An 18,484-nucleotide genomic window follows, 5' to 3' on the forward strand; every position below is an offset into this window, starting at 1 on the left:
ACCACACAATACCCACCCCCACCCTGACTGTTCAAGTATGCATACAGGGTTCTGGAAGTGGCAGGGAGCGTCCAAAGTAGATCTGCACATCCCAGATGAATGTATATAATCCATGACCCAATTTGTGTAGGATAGCCGGTCACCTTTGATGAAAACATCCCCAAATTACATAGTGTTATATGTTTCCACATAGTGTACCTGCTCACTGAGAACACTTCCAAATAGTCAAACATTGGCTCCCGAGGTACACATCAGACAATTTATAACGTAAAAGTGACTCACCCCTCTTTTATTACTGATACTTCGTTTTATCCAACTTTGATGAGTCCATGGCCATTTGTCATAATTGTTGATGATGATGTTAGAAAAAATTGTTAGAATAATTTGCTTTTCCATGGAAATACATAATCCAACAAAATATTGCTGTATAATATTACATGTAGACAGGAACTACCATACTACATAGTTTAATCATGTGCAGTGTGACACTACCATATGAGTCAGTCAGCATTCCTTGGAAGCAATAAGAATAATATTATTAAACTTTTCACATGCCAAAAGGCACAAAGTATAAATTAACTGGTGCTATGATTTACATAATTTCCACTCTACTGCAAGGATTTGTTCCAATACAAGTGTCTTTGTGCATCTGCGGGGCTGATATTGGTATTCTATGAGGTGTTTCTACCATGTTGGTTAACATTGCACTCAGCAACATTCCAGCTGTATGTCTACGGCCTGCAAATAATTGAGTCTGCGCTAGACAATCCAGTGATTGATATTATTAGAAACAATCCAAGCAATCAACCAAGTCTGATCCATTCAGTCGCCCCTTATGACCAGCATAGGTTGCTGGGGACCTCGTCTACCCCGGAATCCCCACAGTGTTTGTTACTGGTGCACTGAAGGTTTGCAGACAATTGAGTGTACGTTTGTCATGTTCACTGGTGAATCCACATTGCAGAATGAGTATGCATTATGTTGACACTACCTGCGGGGATTTCAAATGAGCTAATATAGGAGCTGTAGAACATCGGTGTACTAGCCATGTTTAAAGTACCCACATGACCGACAATCTGAGATGGTCTATTTTGCTGAAGGACTGTCAGTTTTGAAAAGTTGCACACCCGATGGTTGGGAGTTATAGTTACTAAGATGACAATCCATCAGTTGATTGTTCTTTTCTGAAAACGAACATTAAACAGTACTGTTCTTATGTTTACCCTTTTGTTACTTTTGTTCGTTAGTCTAAAACGTTCTGGACTGGGAACATTTTATCTGGTCTGGTAACTTCACAAAGTTGCCAGTCCGGTTGTCTGACTGAAATTTGGGGAAATCTATACACTGGTACAAGGTAGGAGCAATGTGGGGACTCTTGGGGGACCAGCACCAAAACTGGACAATACATGACAATAAGTCCTCCAGTGCTCCTGATGCATGAAATATGTAGTGTTGAAGGTACGCAGCAGTCACAGCAGTCAGGATGGTGCTGTCTGGGGGAAGAAGGCTGCAGGGACGTGGGTTGTACATCATCTCCAGTCATTAGAACTTCATTGCTGAGCAAGAATACCATGAAAGACTGATGTCAAGTTACAATGGAATACTAAACTTCCATCACAAATCAGTTTCCATAGAAATAATATGGTGATCCTATGGTTAAATGCTTTATATTACTGTTTGACCTGACATAGCAAGAAAAGGAGTTACATTGTGTTTCTCAAAGGGTAATATTCGGGAATATTTATGGCTTACTTGGTGTAATGAAAATACATGTCATCGTCAACTGTCAGTGTAGTGGAGACACTGGAATACCCCTCCGTAGAGTCCAGGGGCCGTTCATCATGGGTGTCACACAGCAGAAGATGGAGGGGGAAGATGTCACGAAAACCACTCCACTGGTCAGCACGGCTAGCTGATGGTGAATAGAGCTGACCTACCACACACAGCAAGAGCACAACAGAAATAAATAAATCAGTCTTCCTGGCATGCAGTTTGTTTTCTTAATGTCACATAAATGTTGTTTAGCTTGCCGATTATGTACAGTATGTCACTGACTTTAGATAGTATCTGTCCCTCTGCAATTTCTGCAGGCGACAGGTAAGTAGACCAGCAGTTTCATTGACCTCTGAGATGTGATGCGTGGCATCTGTGGGTGAAAATTGGATTGAGTGGGACTAGGTGTGAGGTGAAATATTAAAGGAAAAAGATTCCTTAACCCTTAAAGCATGTTTTTTCTGTTATTTTAATATTTTGTACTTCAACTAGATCTGTGTAGCAGCCATGTTGTGGAATGCATGCATGCGATTGAATGAGCAAGTGAGTGTCTTGAGTGTGTGAGTGAGTGTAGTGAGTGAGTGTGTCTCGTCTGTGTGTGTGTGAGAGAGAGAGAGTTCGACAATGTGATGTGTTGCTGTTGGATGGCAACACGTTGGCTGTGACGTCATCACCTGCATAAATCTCTGCATGGTTCTTTCTGTCTGACTTTCCGCCACTGGAACAAACACAAGGTAATACTTCAGTTTAGATGAACACAGACAAAATGCTACGTATAGAAGATTCAATGTTACAAATACCTTTGATGTATTCATTTTGGACACATTTGTACTATATTTAATAACAACAATATTTCTCTTTTCCTGTCATAACTTTATGATTTGTCCTAGTGTACTGAGGTCAGTTTTTGTTATGCATGTATGTAACTTATAACATGAATGTAATATATATAACTTGCATGGCTTGACTGTTTTCATTCCATCTACACCTCACCTGTTTTTTTTAAATACTAATATCAAGAATTTGTTACAAAGGTTGCCCACACTGCATTGGTTGGAGGGCTTATGGTAGATTCATTTGAACACTTTTTACCACTTTTTTGCCCTGACAACATATTGGTAGAATTAGCCAGAGAAGCATCCTCCATATCTGCAGGGCTTGCATTTCGGTAAACACATTAACCCTGGATTCATTCACATGGTTCTCGCTATTTCAAATTACCTGCCCTTAATTTTCATTAGTCAGTCTAAGGGATCAATCAGGATGCGTGTTACAAACCAGCCTAAATGCTGGGTTTGTGACATATACAACATGGAGGCCAGTCCCATTTATTGAGATAGAATTTGCTAGAAATTCTACATTGACTCGCAAAAGAAAGCATCAGAAAATAATCTGTTTGATCCAAAGGTTGTCTTCATGTCCATTAAACTGGTGGTGGCAAAGTCCTTGCCCATTTTCTTTTTCCTTATCTTGACGTTTGATTGGTCAGTAAAATTTTGATAATAATCAAGTGCGAGAAATTTGAGATCACGAGAACCACGAGAATTGATCCTGGGGTTAGTGTTGGGTTACCGAAATGTTAGCCCTGGAGATCTGGAGGATGCCCGGGACCATTTACTATCATAATTAACTGATCAACTAAACAAAAGTGTAGCCTCCAATCAAAGTGGTGTGAGCAGTGTGATGGAGCCCAGCAGTGGTAGTCACTGTCACCATGTTCCTCTGTTTCAGATTACCTGTGAGGAGTTTGACAACTACTACGCTGGTGTCAGTGCGTCTATTGACAGTGATGTGTACTTTGATCTGATGATGAGGCAAGCTTGGAAACTGACAACATAGTCAGATGACCTTCACCTTCATGGTAGCTCTCACAAGACCTCAAACAACAATTGTGTCCCGAATTATTTGTAACCCAGGTATTGGGAGCTAGTGACAGTTACCTGACTCCAGTCCTTCAGTGGAAATTTTTACATACCTGCCCTGTATTCCATCACAAATGTTGTGAGATTGAACAGCATTATGATGTTTTAAAACTTGTGTTCTTGCCAAGTTATGATTGCTTGGTAGTATCTGGCAATGAGGCAACAGCGCTGACAACCACCTGTCCAGTGTCTACATGTGTTCCACAGCGCCAGTGTCCTTCTCTTACTTCCACTTATGCATGTAATGGATATTGTGGCCTGACCAGTTTTATTACGTTTTAAAGATGTTCTTGGCAGGGTCCAGGAACAGTCATATAGAACAAGAAATGATGATTTTTTGACACTTTGTCACAGCCGGCTTCATGTCCAAATTTTAGATATTAACGAAGTAGAAGAAAATGCACTCTTGCTTTTTTAAAGTAATGCTTCTGAAAAACCATCTGGAAACATAAATTTAAACTACCACTGGACTACTTGTTGACATTTTATTATTTTAAATATGACTATTTTGAATTAAAATTTGTATTTGCTTTAGGAATAAAACCTTGGTTATCCCTATCAGTATTCATGACACGATGTCCTGATGCACACCTGGTCAACAATATGCTACAGATATTCACCCCAACATCACCCATAACATAAATGTAAGAGTAAACCTCCATACTATTCATGAATTTTTACAGAAGTATAACACATAGTTTCTCTTAATTCTGTCTTCCCTCATATATATTGACTGAATGTTTACACATATCACTATCAGTGGAATATAGATAGCCTCTTTTTATTTGATCATGTTTATATAGTGGCTTTCTATAACACTTATTATACCATAGACTTCTATGGAGGTCTTCCTTGAAGGCTGACTTTTGCTGCCCATACTTTCAACCACTGATTGGTCTGCTTCAGACTCAGTGACACTGAGCGAATGTTATTTTAAGCTGCCACCCCAAAAATATTCCAGGTTGGTTAAATTGGTGTTGACAAGCCAGACTGAATAAAAAACAAGTCATGACAGGTCCCACACTTGAACTACACAGGACCTATACCATCTGGGTCTCATGACAAGCTTGGAGAACTGGGCATCTGCCCTCAGGAGACAAGGCCTTGACGGGTCCCACACTTGAACTACACAGGACCTATACCATCTGGGTCTCGTGACAAGCTTGGAGAACTGGGCATCTGGAGACAAGGCCTTGACGGGTCCCACACTTGAACTACACAGGACCTATACCATCTGGGTCTCATGACAAGCTTGGAGAACTGGGCATCTGCCCTCAGGAGACAAGGCCTTGATGGGTCCCACACTTGAACTACACAGGACCTATACCATCTGGGTCTCATGACAAGCTTGAAGAACTGGGGATCTGGAGACAAGGCCTTGACGGGTCCCACACTTTAACTACACAGGACCTATACCATCTGGGTCTCGTGACAAGCTTGGAGAACTGGGGATCTGGAGACAAGGCCTTGACGGGTCCCACACTTTAACTACACAGGACCTATACCATCTGGGTCTCGTGACAAGCTTGGAGAACTGGGCATCTGGAGACAAGGCCTTGACGGGTCCCACACTTGAACTACACAGGACTTATACCATCTGGGTCTTATGACAAGCTTGGAGAACTGGGGATCTGGAGACAAGGCCTTGACAGGTCCCACATGTGAACTACACAGGACCTATACCATCTGGGTCTCGTGACAAGCTTGGAGAACTGGGGATCTGGAGACAAGGCCTTGACAGGTCCCACATTTGAACTACACAGGACCTATACCATCTGGGTCTTATGACAAGCTTGGAGAACTGGGGATCTGGAGACAAGGCCTTGACAGGTCCCACACGTGAACTACACAAGACCTATACCATCTGGGTCTCATGACAAGCTTGGAGAACTGGGGATCTGGAGACAAGGCCTTGATGGGGGAATATCTGAAGTTTTGAGCCCGGTATATCTAGAATGTTTTATACTTAGGTCTAACATATAATGGAAATTTTTGTTGCATCATATGAATCATACTCTGTTATCCATAAAATAAACTGCTTGACTACTCACACTGTATTAAAGACCTGAGTTCTATGTGTGCCTAGTTGTGTTTGTTGGTCATGTGACCCTCCTCACTTGTAGAAAAATACAATCATATCATGATTATTTATTATACCATCACCCGTGAGATATGTGATTTATTTCACTGATAGACTAGAGACCTATGAGAAACTGACATCGTCACTCAGATTAGAAGTTGTCCCAAGCAGCCTATACTGGTCGTAAGAGACAGCTAAACAGATAGGGTGGTCTGTTTGGTGCCTTAGTTGATGTTGTGTCATCATACTCTGATGAACAGGTTGACGTCATATAGCTGAAATATTGTTCTGTGCAGCATTATTCACAAAACACACGTTCAAGTGGTGATATTATATTTCATCACTTTTCCAAGTTCAAGGCATTATCACATTATTCAGCTTGAAAATACCCCTTGATGTTGGTTAAAGACACTTGGCATTAGCTAGTACACAGTTGTCTGCCTGTTAGTGTGTTCCTAAACAGTCGAAACAAGGATTCCTGAGCCATAACAACTACTGTAGATTTTTGTGGGACTAAAAACTCCAGCACATTAGTAATATTTGCTACTTCAGTTTGGTTGCATCAAATAAGTTGTTCTATCTTATGTGTGAACCCTGATGTAAATTGTATGATACAAGTCTCAACTTGTATCAGTTTAGCACTAAGTTTGAATAGTAGCTAGTCAGTGGTGTACATAGCGTTGTCAGGGCAAGCTAGTCAGTGGTGTACATAGCGTTGTCAGGGCAAGCTAGTCAGTGGTTCACATGGCATTCTCAGGGCAAGCTAGTCAGTGGTGTACATAGCGTTGTCAGGGCAAGCTAGTCAGTGATGGACATAGCGTTGTCAGGGCAAGCTCGTCAGTGGTTTACATAGCGTTGTCAGGGCAAGCTCGTCAGTGTACATAGCGTTGTCAGGGGAAGCTAGTTAGTGGTGTACATAGCGTTGTCAGGACAAGCTAGTCAGTGGTGTACACAGCGTTGTCAGGGCAAGATAATCAGTGGTGAACATATTATTGTCAGGGCAAGCTAGTCAGTGGTGTACGTAGCGTTGCCAGGGCAAGCTCGTCAGTGGTGTACACAGCGTTGTCAGGGCAAGCTAGTCAGTGGTTTACATAGTGTTGTCAGGGCAAGCTAGTCAATGGTGTACCCAGCGTTGTCAGGGCAAGCTAGTCAGTGGTGTACATAGCGCTGTCAGGGCAAGCTAGTCAGTGGTGTACATAGCCTTGTCAGGGCAAGCTAGTCAGTGGTGTACATAGCGTTGTCAGGGCAAGCTAGTCAGTGGTGTACATAGCATTGTCAGGGCAAGCTAGTCAGTGGTGTACATAGCGTTGTCAGGGCAAGCTAGTCAGTGGTGTACGTATAGTTGTCAGGGCAAGCTAGTCAGAAGTACATGGAGTTGTCAGGGCAAGCTAGTCAGTGGTGTTCATGGAGTTGTCAGGCAAACTAGTCAGGTGTACATGAAATTGTCAGGGCAAGCTAGTCAGTGGTGTACACAGCGTTGTCAGGGCAAGCTGGTCAGGTGTACATAGTGTTGTCAGGGCAAGTTTGTCAGTGGTGTACATAGCGTTGTCAGGGCAAGCTAGTCAGTGGTTTACATAGTGTTGTCAGGGCAAGCTAGTCAGCGGTGTACACAGCGTTGTCAGGGCAAGCTGGTCAGTGGTGTACATAGTTGTCAGGGCAAGCTAGTCAGCGGTGTACTTAGTGTTGTCAGGGCAAGCTAGTCAGCGGTGTTCATGGAGTTGTCAGGGCAAACGGTGTACATAGTGTTGTCAGGGCAAGCTAGTCAGGTGTACATGAAATTGTCAGGGCAAGCTAGTCAGGTGTACATAGCATTGTCAGGGCAAGCTTGTCGGTGGATAAATCATCTTGTAGATTCCTTAACAACATGTTTCTCAGGCATTATTCCAGTTCTCGTCTGTCACAGAATTTAATCAGCCTTGCACCAGCTGACCTATCTGACAGTGGTCAGTGTGGTAGACAACAGTGCATGCCAACAGTACACACTGCCCAGTCTGCCCATAACCATGCTGTGACGGCTGTGGAAACATTCAAATTTTTCTTTCCTGAAAGCTTTGCCCTGATTCGTTTAAAGCAAAGTTATGATATTTTTTCATATATTCTTTGGAAGCACAGATAGTTCTTTTGCAAAAAGGAGGAGATGCACTTTACAACATTATTGTACATAATTTGGAAGACAATGTGCATTTGTTAGCCCCAAATTAGTGAATTAAAAGCTACTTATTTTTAAAAAATCTCACAAAAGGATTGTCAGCTGTTTTGTATACCTCAACATGATTTGTCTGATGTGTTGTGTTACATTATGTTAACAATATAATAGCGATGTATAAGTCCTAATAAACCAATTATTTGTTATTTGTTTGTGTACCAATACATGTGAAAAATAGTCAAGGATTCTGATAATATTTCTGTCAGCATCGTCACAAAATATGCAAGTGACGGACACAATACTTGTTCAGGTCCCATGATACACAGCTCTGTGTCACGTACTTTGAAGACTGCCGGGGCTTGGCGGACCTGCATGGGCAGCTGAGAACACATTCCGTGTGCACCATTCATTGGGGACTCACAGTGGAACTACATACTACAAATAGTTCTGGTTTATTTTTGAGAAAACTGTTAGACAATATGATGCTTTTTGTTGCGCAGTGGAATTTTAAGTATTAACAAAAATGAGAACTTCCTCACTGTTGTATGCGGGGAACTAAACGTGACTATCTTGATATGAAATAATTCAGATAATAAATTCGGGGAACTAAACGTGATTCTCTTCTTAAAACAGCTGAAGAAATGTAAATGTGGCAAAATTAACTTAATATGATTCTCAAATCTATTGCTATCAACCTATATCAGTCCAGCCCTATTTTGGCTAGCATTGTTGCGCCCGATTGCGACATCCTGTGCCCACTAACACGTTCTACTACGTCCTACCTTGACGAGCTATAGAACGAAACTGTTCAATGTACGTCCTATCGCGACGACATATAAAACCAAAGCTGACGAATATGCCTCCCATCGAGCCGAACTATCAAACCAAAGTGACGAATGTACGTCCTATCGCGACGACATCTCAGAACCAAAGTGACGATAACTCAAGCAATTCCAATCTCCTCGCTCCGCACGTGCTCGTGCAGCCCGTGCAATGCAATACTTATTTCCGCGAAGGAAGATGCGTTTCCGCTATCTGTTCCCTCTTTGGCATGTCTTTAAACCATACCCCCTTCCATGATTGACACCTGTCAATCATAGATTGAAAACTATTATCCTGAAAGCTAATCAAGACCATTTGTTTCACTCGAAGAAACCCATTCTAGTGGACATACTTTGTTTGCTGGTCTTTTCACTACTGACTGTCTTGTCTTAATATCAACGACACGAACATGGCCATCTTTTCCTGGATAGACCTTCAATATTCTGCCAAGTTGCCAGTTTCCACGAGGCGTGTCGGGAGATATTACTAAGACAACATCTCCAAATTGTAAATCCCTCTGAGGAGTGTGCCATTTTCTTCTGGTGTTGAGGCTTGGTAGCCATTCTCTCATCCACCGGTGCCAAAAGTGACGAACCAATTCTTGAATTCTTCTCCACCGTTTGCGTGGATTGAAGTCTGTTGTGTCAACTGTGTCAGGTGCGAACACGCCACCAATCTGGCCATGTAAGAAGTGATTTGGCGTGAGAGGTGTACTGTCTTGTGGATGAGCAGATTGGTACGTCAACGGACGAGAGTTGATAAGAGCCTCTGCTCCAGTGAAAGCTGTCATCAACTCTTCATCTGTGACATCACCGGCACTAAGGATTGAAAAAATGGCACGCTTAGCAGCTTTTATCATGGATTCAAACACCCCTCCAAAATGTGATGCATGAGGAGGATTGAAACGCCATTTGATGCCTTTGTTTGCAAGTGAACGTCTCACTGCATTCTCATCAAGGAGTAGGAGTAGCTCCTTCAATTCCTTGACCGAACCAACGAAGTTGGTACCATTATCAGATACTACCAACTCAGGAAGACCTCTTCTGTTAATCATCCGATAAAAGGCATTTAGAAAAGAGTCCGTATCCAATCCATAGGCCATTTCCAAATGAACGGCTCTGGTCGACAAGCATGTAAACAGACAGAGGTAACGCTTCTGTCGATGTTTACCTCGACCCTGAACGGTCATGAATGGCCCAGCATAATCTACCCCAGTTTGTGTAAAGGCTCGAAGTGAAACTCCCATTCTCATTTTCGGCAAAGGAGCCATAACTGGTTGAACTGGCCTTGCCATATTCAATAGGCACAGTGAACATTTCCTTTCCCATGACCGAATCGCTTCTCTAGCAGAGATAATCCAGTACCTTGTTGAAAGTGAAGCTAATGTTTGGTTCGTTCCAGCAACATGCTTACCTTCGTCATGATAATGCTTGACAATAAGCGTTGTCACCCAGCTGTTTTTGGGCAGAATGATTGGGAATTTTGTATCTAAAGGTAAGTATTCAGCATACTCCAAACGTCCCTTCATCCTCATGATCCCGTTGTCATCCAGCTGAGGATGAAGGTTCAGGATTTTCGACCCTGATGGTAATGGCTTTCTGGACACTAATGATGAATATTCTTTTGGATAAGATTCCCTCTGCACATCCATGATGATTCTGTTTTCAGCGTCACTTATCTCATCTGGTGATAATTCTCCTTCAACTTTATCATCTTTTGATGCTATACAATTGTGAAGGAACCTGTAAACCCATGCATTCACTCGTGTGAGTCTTCTCCACGAGGAGAATCTGGAGGGTTCTAGTCGCCATGACTCACAGGGCACCGAAACAAAACTTGCAGATAGAATTCTGTTTCTGTTCACCTCCCTTTGTTCATCTACCTTGATAGATTTCAGCTTAGTTTCTGGCCATTCAGTTTCATCTCTTATTAAATAAGAGGGACCTGACCACCACAATGAACTAGCTACCAACTGTTGAACTGTTGCTCCTCGACTAATCAAGTCAGCAGGATTTGCTTCTGTTGGAGTATGTCTCCACTGTGAAGGACTTGTGACATCCTGGATTTCACCTACCCTGTTGGCCACGAAAGGTTTGAAAATTCTGCTGTTATTTCTAATCCAGCATAACACGTTCATGTTGTCTGACCAGAATATCACCTGTTTCAAGTCAACATCAAGTGCTTCCGTGATATTCAGTGCCAATCGTAGCCCTAGAATCGCTGCCATTAATTCTAATCTGGGTATACTGACAGCTTTCAGTGGCGCAACTCTGCTTTTTGAAGCTACTATTCTGCTCAATTTGTTACCATTTGGATAAGCAGTTACTGCATACACAACCGCTCCATATGCAATCTGCGAGGCATCAACATAGGTATGTAAAGTCAGAGAACTGATGTCTTTATCACTGCAAAGACACCGGGGAACCTGTACTGTCTCTAGACCATTTAGATCTCCTAGCCATTGTTCTATTCTGTTTCTCAATGCCTCATCTACTTCATCATCCCAGTCGAATCCCGCCATCCACATCTCTTGTAGGATTACTTTAGCAGTGACAATGAATGGTGCAATGAAACCCAACGGATCAAAAACCTTGGCAACATATCTAAGGAAACCTCTTTTGGAGATTTTGTCATGTGTAATAGGGAAGTTTACCCTAAACGTAAACCAATCATTTGCGGCTATCCATAACAAACCAAGAGTTTTCACTGATGGCAAATGCCCTCTGTTGAGATCAACCTCATTTACTCTATCTCCCTCAGGTATGCCATCTAATACCTCAAGGTGATTAGACATCCACTTTCTGGCATGCATACCCGCCTTAGACCATAGGTTTTTCAACTGTTCATAGAGTTCTAGACCCTTTTTTTCATCTTCAACAGAATTCATACTATCATCCATATATGTTGATTTGATGACAGTTTCTGCAGCCAGTGGAAATTCTTTGATATGAACTCGTGCATTTTCCTGTGCCACGAACTGGGCCAAGAATGGAGAGGATGTAACTCCAAATACAACCCTACTGAATTCATACACGTCAGGACTTCTAGTCATATCCATTGACCTCCACAGGAATCTATGATAAGGTCGATCACTTGGTGATATACTGATCTGAAGAAACATTTCAGCTATGTCACAGATAAGTGCCACTGGATGTCTTCTGAAGCGGAGTAAGACATCAAACAACTCACTTTGCAACTTTGGTCCTGCATGTATTGCATCATTTAAAGATAGGTCATCATGTTTAGCTGATGCATCGAACACAATACGAACCTTTGTGGTACTCCTATCCGGACGCAAAATGGGAAAGTGAGGAAGATACCATCTTGTTTCACTAAATGATTCATCTTGTTGAATTTTGCGAATGTATCCTTTCGACAAGTACTCAGAGATAATATCATCATAAGCCTTGGCTATTTCTGGATGTTTTGTCAACTTCCTTTCCGTACTGTTAAGACGTTTAACAGCCATGAGATAGTTGTCAGTCAGTGAATGAGCATTTTCATTCCAAGGAATACCTATTTCATATCGACCATCCTTATGAGTGAGTGTTTCATGGGCATACTTTAAGACCTTTTCATCATCAGGCTTCATTTGTGATATTGGGTTTCCTTGATCTATTTCCCAAAACTTGTGCAGTAACTCAGTCAGCTCCACATCGTTGCTGTCAGTGAAGAATGAACTAACAAATTTACTTTGTTCAAACTTACCTTGATCAGATAAGCTACCTATGCATGTCCATCCAAGTGGGGTAAGTCTTGCAACTGGATCACCAGGATGCCCAGTCACCTCTCTAAACGACTGGTGCAAATCCAAATGATCGACACCGATAAGCAATTCAACCCTGCAAGGCTTTGATACTTTTGGGAATGGTATACTTTGTAAATGTGTCCATTTGTTTCTGTGCTTTTGCCAGTCAATCGCTTGCAAATTGCCAGTCACAGCATTAGTTGTCATTGCAGACATCTGAATACTAAGATCACCACTGACACTTTCAAGCTTAAATTCTACTGGTTTTGTCTCAAACGATTCTGTGTGACCATTTAAAACATTTACAAAGATCTTCTCTGGCTCACCCTGTAAACCCAACTCAGCTGCAATGTCGGCATTAATGTAAGACTTTGTGCTCGCATCATCCAACAAAGCGTTTACTGTAATGGTCCTAGTCCCATTTTTCAATACCACTGGAACAGTGCGAAGAGCCATCAAAGTGTTTGACGTCAGTGGCATTGTTGCATGAGACGTTTCAGTTTGATCACGTTTTTGAGATTTTGATTTTTCTGCATCGTGACCCAAATTTACCACTGACTCAACTTGTGGTTTAGCTATATCTCTGTTTTGGTAGGTACGCGAAGTCTTATCAATGAACTCATTCTTTCCAGAGTTTTCATTATGCAATAGTCTGTTGTGGTTCTTTGAACAACCTGATATACCACACAGCCTATTTTGACGACAGCTGTTACCCAGATGATTGCCCCTAAGACAACGAAAACAAAGCTTCAATCTTTTGGCTTCGTTCCATCTATCAGAAACAAGCATACCTTTGAAAAGTTTGCAGTTCCAAATGTCATGCTCTTCAGCACATACACCACAGATACTAACATCACTAACAAATGTGCTAGACATTTTCTGTTTTGCCTGTGATCTCTTACCTGGTGTAGTCAATCCATGTACTGATTCCTTTGCAACAATCTGAAATTCTGATTCTAACATTATCCATTCTCTGAGAGTCTCTACTGACTCCTGTCTGTCCCTTTCATACACCCACCTTTGATATTGAGCGACCATAAATTCAGTCATCTTTTTCAACAAAGTGGCATAAAGCAGGCCATTACCCAACTCCTCTACCCTGTCAGATTCTCTGATGTTTGCGACTGCAACATCCAAAATATCCGCGAATTTCTCTAGATCCTGAACATGGCCTTCACGAATTGGTTTGAAATTACTAATTTCCTCATTTTGGATTGCAATCTGCCGCCTCTTCCCACCAAACTTTCTTTCAAGACGTTCTAGTGCAACATCATAAGCTACTGAGCTGTGGCCTAAAGACTGAATTGATTTCAACGCTTCGCCCGAGAGATATTGGCGTAATTGCAACAACTTGTACTCAGGTGTGGCTGGGGACTGATCAATGCAAGTCATAAAAGCCGCCTTCCAACTTTGATATGTTTTGATATCACCTGAGAAAACAGGTATCGACACACGTTTCAACTGTTTCCACATGTCGTTCCCTATGGCCTTATTATCTGACTTACCTGGGCATTTTGTCCTACCAACATGCAATGCTAGCTCATCCTTCTGACGATGATTGTGTCCTTCAGAGACCAAATGTTCACGGTCGGCTACTTCAGATTGCTGCGGAGATACAGCACTTTGTTGTTTAATCTGGGATCTCTTTGGTATGCTATATAGCCTGCCTAACCTTCTACTGGACACAGAGCTATTTCCTGATCTGTTAGACCCTGATCTGCTTTGCAGATATTCCTTTACAGATTCAAGAGCAAAGTTATTTTCTTCCTCCAAACTATCTATTTCTTGATCCAACTTTTTAACATTACCATGTTCTTCCAGTTTAACATAAACCCTTGATAGCTCTATCATAACATCCATTGCTTTCACAAAATGATCATTCATTTGATCGACACCATCCCTTACCTCTTTCCGTGATGGTTGATCCTGACTTTCTATCAAAGTAGTAAGCTTATTCCTAGCTTTGGTACAACTAGATTTGGCTGCTGCCTTTAGTTGTTTCAACACACGAACTCGTTCCGCCATCTCCGAGAGGGATCCAGTTTCCGACATATCTGCTCTACACTGGCTATCTATTCCAGTTTCAGACATAGTTGGTCTAAGCTGTCCATCTGATATCTAAATACAATTCTAATAAAGCTTTTAGTTCAAATGAAAATGTAACAGAAAACCACGCTCTGCTACCATTGTTGCGCAGTGGAATTTTAAGTATTAACAAAAATGAGAACTTCCTCACTGTTGTATGCGGGGAACTAAACGTGACTATCTTGATATGAAATAATTCAGATAATAAATTCGGGGAACTAAACGTGATTCTCTTCTTAAAACAGCTGAAGAAATGTAAATGTGGCAAAATTAACTTAATATGATTCTCAAATCTATTGCTATCAACCTATATCAGTCCAGCCCTATTTTGGCTAGCATTGTTGCGCTCGATTGCGACATCCTGTGCCCACTAACACGTTCTACTACGTCCTACCTTGACGAGCTATAGAACGAAACTGTTCAATGTACGTCCTATCGCGACGACATATAAAACCAAAGCTGACGAATATGCCTCCCATCGAGCCGAACTATCAAACCAAAGTGACGAATGTACGTCCTATCGCGACGACATCTCAGAACCAAAGTGACGATAACTCAAGCAATTCCAATCTCCTCGCTCCGCACGTGCTCGTGCAGCCCGTGCAATGCAATACTTATTTCCGCGAAGGAAGATGCGTTTCCGCTATCTGTTCCCTCTTTGGCATGTCTTTAAACCACTTTTCTAAAAGTGTATCATAAATTATAGTTATGTCTGTGTAACTGGCCATTATTTTGAATGCATGCATCGGGAGTCAGGCTATGAAGCACTGCAGACACAAGCATGCAGGGACCATTATCTGACCAGTAGTTTCTGAGCATTTGCTGGCCATGGCTGATGGCAATCAACAAGCAACTAGACGGCAGGAATGTTTGGTGTTTTCTCTGTCTAATGGTTAATGTAGCTGAAGTAGTAAATTTGGTGAAATTTCTTTTTGAGTTTCAGACACTTAAATCAGTAGCAAAAATCTTGTGGTAACTCTCACAAACAACCGATCAGTCCTCTGCAAAATCAGTTAAGCAAAATGTTTCGAGAATTTTGCCTGAATTTGGTGAAATTTCTTTTGAGTTTCAGACACTTTAATCAGTAGCAAAAATCTTGTGGTAACTCTCACAAACAACCGATCAGTCCTCTGCAAAATCAGTTAAGCAAAATGTTTCGAGAATTTTGCCTGGTGTTGCAAAGAATGAAAAATGTCATGTTTTGCTTACAGCGTACATGAAAACATTCATCATTGTATTGTTGTTACTGTTTGATGTAGATCACCTTGAATGCTATATTTGACTGACAGTGAAGTGAGCATGTTCTAACACTGATTTATCTCCTGTAACAGAAGGACTTCAAGGTAGGTGGAGCTGTGGCAGAGAGGGCCATCAGGGGGTCGGGGACCTAGATCGGTTTCCAGTAGCAGAAACACTCCCTACCATTCTGAACATCTGATGAACACAAACTGTGTTCTTTGTAACTGGTAATATCCTGTAATCGAGCCATTGACACTGCTACTATGCCATATCTGGTTCCCCAACAGCCTTATGCCTGCATACAGTGACGTATGTTTCACAACAGCTTCAGTCTTATGTGAAAAATGTAACTTCAGTAGCTTGGTCACCTTCATTGTTGGAGAAACAATAGAGAATATTCTGAATGCTGAGATGTCTTTATTCTTTGAACATTGATGTGTACTAGTAACTTTGTTTGTTTGAAATGAAAGATATACAGTAAACTACAATTATAACGAACACACTTATAATGAACTGATGAACTTAAGTTTAGGTCCCGGCCATTTGCTGTATATATGCTTATAACTACGGTTATAACAAACTAATAGTAGTGGTCCCTTTGAGTTTGTTATAACCGTAGTTTACTGTACCTAGTTTCCATGTTGTTCCTGCCAACATACACAGATTGTTATTTAGAGGATTGTGTATAAGTAGAAAGACTGACACTATACAACACTGATGAAAATGAAAGTAGGAAGAATGACAACATGCAGACAAATAATAACGATTTCTTTTGTATATCAAAGACAAAATATTTCAATTACTTGATTTTAGCAGATATCAAACAATAGTTAGGCCACACTTTTTTTCACTTGCTTTACATGTTTCTTGCAGGGAGATACCTGTTGGTAGGTGACGCACAAAAAAGCAGTCTGATTTTTTAGTTTTCAACTCCACTACAGGTCGGCTGGTATAAAAAAATAAAAATGGTTTAATGTGGGAGGAGAGCCTACAACACACACTGTTGTCCATCTATGCATCCTATAAATTTCAGGAACAACACACTCTGTTGTGACTCCAATGTTTCATACATGTCAACTTCAGTGGGTCCTTTTTGGTACAATATGCTATCAGCTTATCAGCAGGATTGAAAAAAGAGAACATTTTGACAAAAAAATCCATTACAACAAAATTTAGTGTTTTTTGATCTGTAAAGTAATGAAAAAAAAGTGTGGCCATATTATGATGTATAATTCTTATAATTCTGCCTCTATTACATCATAACCCTGACCTTCACAGGAAATGCAACTACACATGCTCAAGGCGGGAAAATGTTACTTCTTTCAAACCCTAACCTCGTCAACTAGATGCAGATATATTACTAATTCTATGACCGTCACTTCCAGTTCTGACATCACTTTCTGATGTCACTTCTGGTTCTGAGGTCTTCTATGGCATCACTTCCGGACGATATTACATATTGCACATTTAAGCTGACATAAAAGTAGCCATTACCACCTTCTAGGTTTTATATGGCATTTCCTACTGATGATACACATGTACTTAACTTATATTTCATGTTATACCAGTACTGAGGTCTTCGATCTGTAACTGCCATGTTTACCAGTGTTATGCTCATACCCCCACCTACCCAATTTCCCAGAAAGAAAATGGGCACCACCTGGGCCACCATAACAGTTCTCTGTGAACATAGTCCCTTAAGATCAGTCTGAACTCATGCAAGTAGAAGTAAGAAAATGTATTGTGGGATTCCCTTTGGCAGCTTGCCACCATTTGTGCGATACTTTCACTTGTAGCTAGAATTCGGATGTCATGAGCCCTGCATCTTCCCCTTGTTGGTGTGGAGAGCTTCCAGACAGTTGAGGGGGCACGGGTGGCCCAGTCGTCTAAGGCGCCGCGATTCGCTGTGCAGAGTTGCGTCCCTTGGGCACACCAGAAACCTATGATTGTGGGTTCGAATCCCGGTTCGCCCCGATTATGTTTCTAGGTTTGTCAGCACCATACCCGTGCTCGTGGGTTTCACCGAAGTGGTAAACGTCTGAGACCTGCATCACTTCGGGCTTTCCTCCCACATTAAGCTGACACGCCGCGATATAACTGGAATACTGTTAAAAGCGGCGTTAAACCAAACTCACTCACTCACTCCAGACAGTTGAGGGGCAGTTAAAGCGTTCGCTCGTCACGCCAAAGATTCCCGACATGGGTACAATGTGTGAAGCCCATTTCTGGCGTCCCCCCGCCGTGATATTGCTAAAAACGGTGTAAAACCATACTCACTCACTCTTGGGTAGACCATTTCCCCTGTATCGTGGCGTTGTCCATGTGAGCTCCCCATTTCTCGCCTGACACATCCATGTGGAGGTGATACAGAGGGGTGGATATATGAGAGGTAGGCCTAGCATCACCTTAGGACATAGTAGCCACTAATGTAGTTCTGACAGCTGAGCTGGTTGTGTTAGTTTGTCTTGTTCTAGCTCTCTGGTTGTGTTTATCCGGACTTGTGTGGGACAGTGGAGTTTGTACCCTCTTTTCACTTTTTACAACTTCGAGCACCCAGATGTCATCTATGATTAACTTGCAATGTTCAGCGTATTGCATCAGACGACCGACCCCTGACTGGTCCCAGGGTGGGCTTTTCATTGAATCGTGGTAGTCTGTTAGGAAGGCAA

General features: G+C 41.8%; 1 protein-coding gene across 1 annotated transcript in view; it reads left to right on the forward strand.

The window, feature by feature from the left end:
- The window catches only part of LOC139478291 (calcyphosin-like protein), a 35,233-nt gene that overhangs the window by 11,674 nt on the left and 5,075 nt on the right, over nt 1–18,484 (forward strand). The window lies entirely within an intron of this gene.

This window comes from Haliotis cracherodii, unplaced genomic scaffold (assembly GCF_022045235.1).
Source record: "Haliotis cracherodii isolate W230 unplaced genomic scaffold, xgHalCrac1.p SCAF_4, whole genome shotgun sequence".
Lineage (NCBI taxonomy): Eukaryota > Metazoa > Mollusca > Gastropoda > Lepetellida > Haliotidae > Haliotis > Haliotis cracherodii.